We start from the raw sequence: 10,916 nt of genomic DNA, 5'->3' as shown, positions 1-10,916 counted from the left end.
ATTAAACAAGCAGAAAGGTAAATTTCTGGGAAAACTTTTCCATTGGAGAGTTCAGATAGAGCTCTGTACCTTCACCTTGTGGGGAACTCAAAAATACTCTTAATCCTCTGTTTCTGGTCTTGTCTAGCTCTTAGTTTCTCAGCATCTTCTTCCAGCTCAGGCCCTGGAAGTCTATTACTCTCCTGTCTTCTTTCTCCTTTCTGCTGGATGAACCAACAGTAGAGACTTGCCTGACACGGCCTTCTCTGGGTGATGACTAAAGTGCTACTGTGTTGCATGCAGGAGTTGTTGGTCACTGAGGATGCTGGCAGCTGGTTTGTTACACAGTTCAGGCTGCATCTAGACAGGATTGGGAAGCATTGGTTTTCTACTGGAGATTTGAAAGGGAGATCATTTTGGAGAGTTCCAGGCAGTGGCTTTTAAACTAATTGAAAAATTAATCTTAAGTGTTTTTAATTTATGAAATTCTAGAGGGAAGAGGTTTCAAACACGTTTAAACCAGGTCAATGATTGCCCCACAAAAGGGATTCTTATCCTAAAAAAATCTTTAAATAGGATATATATATAAGAACAACTATTGCAACAGTGTTTGTGAGAGACTTTTTCCATGAATTGGGGAATAGCTGGTTAGGTGGTATTGCTAACACACTGGAACAGCTAAAAAAATAAAATTAGGTGGTTTCATCATTGAGTTGTTTTGCTAGTTCAACAGATACTAAGTGCTTACCTTGTGCCAGGTACTTTGGTGCTGGGATCACAGAGACCAAATAGACACATCCCTGACCTCATGGAATTTCTCACTAATCTGACAGGAAGGAGGATTTCATTCATTCATTCAGTGAACATTTTTTGGCACCTACTTTGTGCCAGACAGAGTTTTAGTTCCCAGAAATACAGCAGTGAAGGAAACAGACAAAATCCCTAGTCTCAGAGAGCTTGTGTTACTTGTCAAAGGAGAAATCTATGTTGCTAATAAAAAAAAAAAAAAAGGTTCTAGAATAGTATGATTTTCTTATTTTACTGTAAAATATTCCAGAAGCATATTCTAAATATAGTTATTTCACAGGGACAAATAGTGAAAAGAGTTTCACTTTTTCCTTTTATGTGCTTCTATAACTGTTTTAATCATTTTTCCATATTTTTGTAATAAAGAAATTTAAGTATGATCGCAATGTTTTCTTGTCCACCCTCCTTGTCATAGAGAGAAATGAAGACTTTGGATAAGTTCAGGGTCACAGCCAGTGCTAGTGTGTAGCATCACTCTAGATGTGTCAGGAGTGGTTCCAGCAGGGATTGGGACCCTGGTTTTCAGGGTAGGATCAACTCTGTATCAGTGATTTGTAATGAGGAAGATGGCAGAAAGATAACAAACTATCAAGGAACCCCCAAAGTGTCTGGGTGATGACAAGTGGTAACTTAATTAAAAACAATATAGAAAGATTGGATGTGTTAGAAGTGCCTTAGAAATTTTCCTAGATCTCTGCCATAGACAGCCACAGGGTCCGAAGAGGTTCCCTGATCTTTTCAGACTGAAAATTTAAGATCTTGCCACGTTTTATCTGCCTGTCACTTTTAGTGTTAGAATTCCCAAGGCAGAAATTCCAAGTGGTTTGACTTGTCATTCATTTATTTGGGAACATCCCCTTATGCTTATTCCCATTTAAATTTGACTTTCATATAAGTTTGCATTTTTTTAACTGAATACAAATTAATTTTGTCCCCAGATTTCTATTGAGAAAGTCTTTCCAGAGGTAAGTAGAGATGCCCTAGATCTGTAATTTTAAAGATTTTCATCATTCTTTTCTGGAACGCAGCTGGAAAGGGGAAAAGGAGAGAGGCAGCTGGGAGACTGGGTTGGAGAGTTCTCAAGCTTAAGGGAGCTCAGATTTTAGCCAGTTTTCAGTGGAAAAGCTGTGTAGCAGAGAATGCGTTAGAAATGTGACTTTCAAGATTCTAGATCCTCTACATCTTTTTTTCAGTTGTATTGCCTGTAATTATAAAGGTCACTCATTTACATAGTAGCAGTTTTCTTTCATAATTCTTAGTCAAGCTCCTTCTGCTTATGGTGTGACTCTTTTTCCAGAGAAAGTAGTGATGTTTAAAAAAATTATTTAAGTTTTTCAGGTGTGGTTGTGATGGTAGAATGTCTGTTTAAATATCCACATTATTTTTAATATAATTGTTTTGTGGGTGGGTCACCTTTGGAAAATATTTTGTTACAGCTTTATAGTCTATACTTAACAAGATGCTTTATGACAATCTGACATGTTGTCTTTTGTGATGTCTACATTTCATGCCTTTTAAACCTACTTCATAAAATGAAAGTATTTTACACTCCAATGCAGTGTTTAAATTTATCTTCATTTGGCCAGTTCTTAAATAACCATATACCTATATATCTATATCAAATCTGTTTTAAATTTTGTTATCTAGTTTTACCTGCCATTCCTACTCATTTGCATGCTGAGTTTAGTTCTTGTTCTAGAAACGTTTAAGTATAAAGTAACACCTGTATAAATATAGGTGAAGGTTGTTATACTAATAATACTGATTTTTGATTCATTTTTTAAATCTCAAAGTTCATGATGAGATCTTAGCAAAAATCTTTTGACCTTAGTGTTCGTTTAGTCTGAGGGCTGAAGCAAAGGAGCCGATGAGGGAGCAAGGAGCAAGCGAAGGGGCTTTGAAAACTTCTAGCTGCTCAGGCCTCAGTGAATTCCTTGGAGAGGTGGCACTTTTCCTGTTCTCTGAGCAAGCCTCCTACTCCAGCAAAAATTCCTGGTACCTAAGCAGCAGCCTGGTACCTAGTCACCAAAGGAGAAGGGAGTTTTCTGAACTGATGGAATTTCAGGTGGGAGCTAAGGAATATGATATTTAGTAATCCTAGCTGCCTTGTTTCAAGCAAAGCTGTTTACAAGGAACTGTGGGTAGGTGAGTTACTTTATAGTAAGTACTTTGAGACTCCAAGTAAGAACCTCTAAGCAGAAGATACATCTTGTTAGAGTGCTTGTTTCCCTCATTTTTTTCTTTTAGGTTTTTATTTTGAAATAATTTGAGATTTCCAGAAAAATTGCAATGATAGTACAGAATTCCTGTATTCAGCAGATTTTTGCTTTTTGTTTTTTTGGTTACCAGCTTACATAACCATGGTACCATTTGTGAAAAGTAAGAAATTAAGACTGACCCATAATATTGACTAAACTATAAAGTTTGCTTGGATTCCTACTGTGATTTTTAAAATTTTAAATTAAGTGCTTTCTGAAAGTAATTAAAAGTGGAAATGCCTATTTCCTGTCCTCTCCATCAAAAATTTTCCCCAGTCCTACTTCCCAGGAATAGTCCTAGGTCAGCACTGTCCAGTAGAAATGCAGTGTTTTGTTTTTTTTTTTTTTCCCTTCATTATAGGTCTTCACAGTTCAGTGAGTATTTTCCATTTAGAGGACATCTACATTCTGACCAGTTACTTTTTAAGTGCTCAATAGCCACATGTGGATAGTGGCTCTAGATTTACCAAAGTTCTGGGTTATTCTCTTATTTTCTGTCTCTCTCACTCATGCACACACATGGTAACCTAATTTTTTCCGTTACTTACAGAGGCTCATTCCCTGTGAGAATGGGACAGCAGCCTTTACTTAGACAGCTATGTAGTATTACATAGAACAAATGTGCTTAATCTATTAAGTCACTTCCCCACACATAGATGTTTAGTGTTTTTTTTTTCTTCTGCATTTCAAATATACCAAAACCTATGTGCATTTGTATACTTCCAACATTTATGATTGTGGACATGGAATTGTTGTGTCAAAGGATGTGATTGTATTTTAAGTATCATGACAATAGAACAATAGTATATTTTTAAAGAAATATACCATTCAGCATATTACTAAATGTATGTTTTTTTCTCAAGGCAGTCATTTTTGAAAGCAATTTATTTCAATAGTGTTCCTTTCACTCAAAATAATTCATTTTTGATTTTTGACATTTGAAGTTTTGAAATTTTAAAATGTCAACATTCTTTAGCAACATAGGTAGTTACCAAACAGAGGGTTCTGTTGTCAGTGTGGTAAGTCCCAATGCTCACTGCAAATGCAGTGCCTTGACAAAACTTTTGACAACGCTCAGCATACATTTTGAATAACTTCTACTAGCACGGGAGTTCAACTGGTGCCCGAGTCTTGCTGTGGGCTTGGTTTGGAAGAGTACTGAGTCCTTCAGAAAATTCCCTTAACTTTATCTGATGAAAGCCCAGTGCTATCATGTATTTTTGTTTTCTGATCCACCCATCTTCCCTAAAATGGATGCAGAGGAAATGACTTACAATCATGTGACAATGCAGCAAGGCACATAGCTAAAAGTGAAATTTTTATCCCCAAACAAATTTCTGATGTCAGTGTTTTTAAGTAGAAAACATTGTTTTGGTTTTGGGGAGGAAGAAAAAGGACACATCATCTCATAACTTGGGGAGATGGTCTGTTTTACACTAGGCAGTGCCCTCTAGCAGTGTGAGCAGGAGCTCACTTAGCTCACATTCCATTTTCTGACATCCTCTCACTCACAACTTCAAAAACTGGAACATCTATGGACATGGCATTATATGTGAGAGAGGTATATAAATTATATTGGGGCACAATGTAACTTGACGCCTTTATTTTAATTGAAGGACAGTTGATTTACAGTATTATGTTAGTTTCAGGTTTATAGCAAAGTGATTCACATGTATGTGTGTGGATGTATTTCAGATTATTTTCCATTATAGTTTATTGCAAAATAATGAATATAGTTCCCTATAGTGTGAAATGTAAGTCACTGAGTCTTGTCTGCCTCTTTGCAGCTCCATGGACTGTGGCCTGACAGGCTCTTCTGTCCATGGGAAGAATACTGAGAGTGGGTAGCCATTCCCTTCTCCAGGCAATCTTCCCAAGGCAGGTATCTGCCCTGGCTCTCTTGCTTGCAGGCGAATTCTTTACCATCTAAGTTACCAGTTTCCTATGCTATACAGTAAATCTTTGTTGCCTGTCTATTTTATGTATAGTAGTGTGTATCTGTTAAACACACACACACACACACACACACACACACACACACACTACTATAAAAACAAAAGAGTCTGAAATGCAGTATTTGGATGCAATCTCAAAAACGATAGAATGATCTCTGTTTGTTTCCAAGTCAAACCATTCAATATCACAGTAATTCAAGCTTATGCCCCAACCAGAAATGCTGAAGAAGCTGAAGTTGAATGGTTCTATGAAGACCTACAAGACCTTTTAGTACTAACACCCAAAAAAGATGTCCTTTTCATTATAGGGGACTAGAATGCAAAAGTAGGAAGTCAGGAAACACCTGGAGTAACAGGCAAATTTGGCCTTGGAGTACGGAATGAGGCAGGGCAAAGGCTAATAGAGTTTTGCCAAGAGAACACACTGGTCATAGCAAACACCATCTTCCAAGAACACAAGAGAAGACTCTACCCATGGACATCACCAGATGGTCAACACTGAAATCAGATTGATTATATTCTTTGCAGCCGAAGATGGAGAAACTCTATACAGTCAGCAAAAACAAGACTGGGAGCTGACTGAGGCTCAGATCACGAACTCCTTATTGTCAAATTCAGACTTAAATTGAAGAAAGTGAAGAGAACCACTAGATTATTCAAGTATGACCTAAGTCAAATCCCTTATGATATACAGTGGAAGTGAGAAATAGATTTAAGGGACTAGATATGATAGAATGCCTGATGAACTATAGATGGAGGTTCATGACATTGTACAGGAGACAGGGATCAGACCATCCCCATGGAAAAGAAATGCAAAAAAGCAAAAAAGGTGTCTGAGGAGGCCTTACAAATAGCTGTGAAAAGAAGACAAGCGAAAAGCAAAGGAGAAAAGGAAAGATATAAGCATCTGAATGCAGAGTTCCAAAGAATAGCAAGAAAATATAAGAAAGCCTTCAGCGATCAATGCAAAGAAGTAGAGGAATACAACAGAATGGGAAAGACTAGAGATCTCTTCCCGAGAAGACAATGGCACCCCTCTCCAGTACTCTTGCCTGGAAAATCCAATGGATGGAGGAGCCTGGTGGGCTGCAGTCCATGTGGTCGCTAAGAGTTGGGCACGACTGAGCGACTTCACTTTCCCTTTTCACTTTCATGCATTGGATAAGGAAATGGCAACCCACTCCAGTGTTCTTGCCAGGAGAATCCCAGGGATTGGGGAGCCTGGTGGGCTGCCATCTGTGGGGTCACACAGAGTCAGACACGACTGAAGCAACTTAGCAGCAGTAGCAGCAGCAGAGAGCTCTTCAAGAAAATCAGAGATACCAAGGGAACATTTCATGCAAAAATGGGCTCCATAAAGGACAGAAATAGTATGGACCTAACAGATGCAGAAGATAGTAAGAAAAGGTGGCAAGAATACACAGAAGAACTGTACAAAAAAGAGCTTCACAACCAAGATAATCATGATGGTGTGATCACTCACCTAGATCCAGACATCCTGGAATGTGAAGTCAAGAGGGCCTTAGAAAGCATCACTACGAAAAAGCTAGTGGAGGTGATGGAATTTCAGTTGAGCTATTTAAAATACTGAAAGATGCTGTGAAAGTGCTGCACTCAATATGCCAGGAAATTTGGAATACTCAGCAGTGGCCACAGGACTGGAAAAGGTCAGTTTTCATTCCAATCCCAAAGAAAGGCAATGCCAAAGAATGCTCAAACTACCACACAATTGCACTCATCTCACACACTAGTAAAGTAATGCTCAAAATTCTCCAAGCCAGGCTTCAGCAATACGTGAACAATGAACTTCCAGGTGTTCAAGCTGGTTTTAGAAAAGGCAGAGGAACCAGAGATCAAATTGCCAACATCCGCTGGATCATGGAAAAAGCAAGAGAGTTCCAGAAAAACATCTTTCTGCTTTATTGACTGTGCCAAAGCCTTTGACTGTGTGGATCACACGAAACTGGAAAATTCTGGAAGAGATGGGAATACCAGACCACCTGCCCTGCCTCTTGAGAAATCTATGCAGGTCAGGAAAAAACAGTTAGAACTGGACATGGAACAACAGACTGTTTCCAAATAGGAAAAGGAGTATATCAAGGCTGTATATTATCAACCTGATTATTTAACTTATATGCAGAGTACCTCATGAGAAACCGTGGGCTGGAAGAAGCACAAGCTGGAATCAAGATTGCTGGGAGAAATCTCAATAACCTCAGATACTCAGATGACACCACCTTTTTGGCAGAAAGTGAAGAGGAACTAAAAAGTCTCTTGATGAAAGTGAAAGAGGAGAGTGAAAAAGTTGGCTTGAAGCTCAACATTCAGAACTATAAGATCATGGCATCTGGTCCCATCACTTCATGGGAAATAGATGGGGAAACAGTGGAAGCAGTGTCAGACTTCATTTTTTTGGGCTCCAAAATCACTACAGACGATGACTCCAGCCATGAAATTAAAAGACACTTACTCGTTGTAAGAAAAGTTATGACCAACCTAGATAGCATATTGAAAAGCAGAGATATTACTTTGCCAACAAAGGTCCATCTAGTCAAGGCTGTGGTTTTTCCTGTGGTCATGTATGGATGTGAGAATTGGACTGTGAAGAAGGCTGAGTGCCGAAGAATTGATGCTTTTGAACTATGGTGCTTGAGAAGACTCTTGAGAGTCCCTTGGACTCAAGGAGATCCAACCAGTCCATCCTAATGGAGATCAGTCCTAGGTGTTCATTGGAAGGACTGATGCTGAAGCTGAAACTCCAATACTTTGGCTACCTCATGTGAAGAGTTTACTCATTGGAAAAGACCTTGATGCTGGGAGGAATTGGGGGCAGGAGGAGAAGGGGACGACAGAGAATGAGATGGCTGGATGGCATTACTGACTCGATGGACATGAGTTTGAGTGAACTCTAGGAGTTGGTGATGGATAGGGCAGCCTGGCATGCTGTGATTCATGGGGTTGCAAAGAGTTGGACACAACTGAGCAACTGAACTGACTGAGTGTGTATCTAACTTTATACTCGTAGTTTATCTCCCACCTTCCCCTTTGGTAACCAGCAGCTTGTTTCCTATGATGACTTCATTCATACTGAAAGTAGGCTTGTTTTCCTAAACTTTCAAAGGTGGAGATTGTGGGTTTGCTTTATCTACTTAAAATGTTCCATTGCTTAGTATGGGATGCTTGATGAATATTTGGTGAAATAAATGCGAATTCCCTGGCAGTCCACTGGTTAGGACTCTGAGCTTTGATTGCAGAGGCTGTGGGTTTATATCCCTGGTTGGTGAACTAAGATCTTACAAGCTGAGTGTTTCAAACAACAACAACAAAAAACATTGGTGAAATACTGTTTGTTGAGGAAGAGGAACAGTGGAATAGGGGTAACTGAACCTGGCTTTCACTTCTGCATTGGTCCCGAGTGACTTCTGTGGGTCCTCTCGTCTATTTCTTTCTGGTCCTCAGTTTATTCACATATGTATCAAGAGGATTGGCCCCAGACAGCTAAAGTCCCTTCTTGTATAAACAGTCTCAAAGTTCATATGACTTTTCAGGCCTAAAGTCTGACCCTAAATCAAGACCTGTACTGAATCTTTTAAAAACAGCGTACCTCAGAAAGAATAAAATTCCTAGAATATTTATGTGGAAATTTATGTAGAAATACAAAAGACCCAAAAGGCCAAAACAATATTGAGAAAGAGAACAGAGGTGGAGAAATCCCATTCCCCAACTTCAGACTATATTACAAAAGCTACAATGATCAAAACATTATGGTACTCACTCAATAGAAACACAGATCAATGGACGAGGATGGAGAATTCAGAATCATATACTTTTGGTCAATTAATCCATGACAAAAGAGGCAAGAATAGACAATGGAGAAAAGACAGTCTTCAAAAAATGGTGCTGGGAAAACTGGACAGCTTCAGGTAGAAGAATGATAGCTCAGCTGGTAAAGAATCTGCCTGCAATGTGGGAGATCTGGGTTCAATCCCTGGGTTGGGAAGATCCCCAGAAAAGGGAGAGGCTACCCACTGCAGTGTTCTGGCCTGGGGAATTCCATGGACTATACAGTCTACGGGATCGCAAAGAGTTGGACACGACTGAGTGACTTTCACTCACTCACTCACTCAATATCACATACAAAAATGGGTTAAAGACATACATAGACCAGAAACCATAGAACTGCCAGAGGGAAACATGGGCAGAGCACTCTTCGATATAAAAAGTAGCAGTGTTCCTGGTCAACAACCATGACCACCTGGAACAGCTGAGTGGCGACTGGGGCAGCAAGACAGTCTTCAAGAACTTCCTGATGTGGCTTCTGGCCATCCAGGGCATGCTACAGAAGTTCATGGATGCCCTGTTCCAAACCATCTTCAGCATCACTGGGGCTCAGCCCTGCTGCTGGCCATCGAGTACATGTTTGATTTCCTGGACGAGCAGGCCGCTCAGCACCAGATACACGATGCAGATATGCATCACACCTGGAAGAAAAACTGCCTGCTCCCGTGCCCCTGGTTGAACATGATCAAGAACCAACAGGTCCTATTCAACATCTACAAGAGCAGCAGCACTGACACCTGCCTGTCAGTGGTGGCCTAGGCCTTCATGGACTCCTGGTCCACATCTGAGCACAAGCTGGGCAAGGACTTTTCCTCCCAGAAGCTGCTCTACACCAAGGACATCCTTAGCTTCGAGAGCTAGGTGGAGATTTACTATGCCTACATCACCAAGATGACCTGCCATCAGCTACCAGGACACAGTGCATATCTCACCTTGGACCTGAGTCAATTCAATAGCGTGAGTGTCCTGCATGAGATCGACTCTTACATCACCAAGTACAAGGGCGAGACCCCGACACAGCCCTGGAGAAGGATAAGCAGACCTGGTGGCAGCTGCTGTGGAGCAAGCTGGAGCAAGTAGTAGACACTGTACCCCTGAGTAGCTGAGTCATTGGCATATGACCATCTGACCAGGGGGACTTGAGTGAATTTGGGGCTGGCCCTTATTTAGTAGCCAGAGCTGGGAGATCTGTAGAAGAGGCCTGGTCCCAACTGTGCCAGGTGCCCTGTGCTAGGGGCCATGTGTCCAGTCCTGGTCCCCTTGGCACTAGCCCCGTTGGAGCCTGCCAGGGTCCCAGTTCTTAATTGGTGTGGATGAGATGATGCATGAAGCACCCTCCATGCCCAGAATTGCTTGCCATGGGGTTGGGGAAACCAGGTGTGACCAGGGGCCTTCTTGGGACAATAAGGTGTCTTCTCTGGTGGCTCAGATGGTAAAGCGTCTGTCTACAATGCTGGAGAACCGGGTTTGATCCTTGGGTTGGGAAGATCCCCTGGAGGAGGAAATGGCAATCCACTCTAGTACTATTGTCTGGAAAATTGCATGTACAGAGGAGCCTCATAGCCTCATAGGTCACAAAGATTGAATATGACTGAGTGACTTCACCTTACTTAAGGCTCTGGAGGTGAGGCTGGACCTTCTGGGAGGGAGAGACCAGGTTGCCAATGCCAGGGCTAGGCCCATGGACTTGGAGGGTTCAGCTGTGCATGGCTTCCTGGGCAGAGTCTGAGGACGGGGGCCACACTGGTGGCCCAGGTGAGGAGAGTGAATGCCCAGGGCTCATGATGAGCTAAAGTCTGTCTGGGCCATCACCCCCCACCTGCTATGTTTCAGCACCCCTATGCTCACTGCTACACACCCACAACCACCATCCTCTTGATTCAACACATGCTGTCCATGGCTAAAGTTGGAGTGACACATCGACCTCACCCAGAGAGAGGCCCGGGATGCATCCTATGGACCGGTTGCAGGATGACTCCACCCAGGGCCCAAGTGACTTCCTGTTCTGTCCTCGGGGTTGTGCCTCTGGGAGCTATTGGGGCCTGGGCCTCCTGGTCATGAGTGTAAGTTTATCTCA

General features: G+C 41.5%; 1 pseudogene; it reads left to right on the top strand.

The window, feature by feature from the left end:
• Nucleotides 1-3,146: 3,146 nt before the first annotated feature.
• On the top strand, nt 3,147-9,919 carry LOC138086340 (plexin-A1 pseudogene; annotated as a pseudogene).
• The last annotated feature ends 997 nt before the right edge of the window (nt 9,920-10,916 follow it).

Source organism: Capricornis sumatraensis, chromosome 9 (assembly GCF_032405125.1).
Source record: "Capricornis sumatraensis isolate serow.1 chromosome 9, serow.2, whole genome shotgun sequence".
In the NCBI taxonomy this organism is placed as follows: domain Eukaryota; kingdom Metazoa; phylum Chordata; class Mammalia; order Artiodactyla; family Bovidae; genus Capricornis; species Capricornis sumatraensis.
This window is presented reverse-complemented; position numbering and strand designations above follow the sequence as displayed.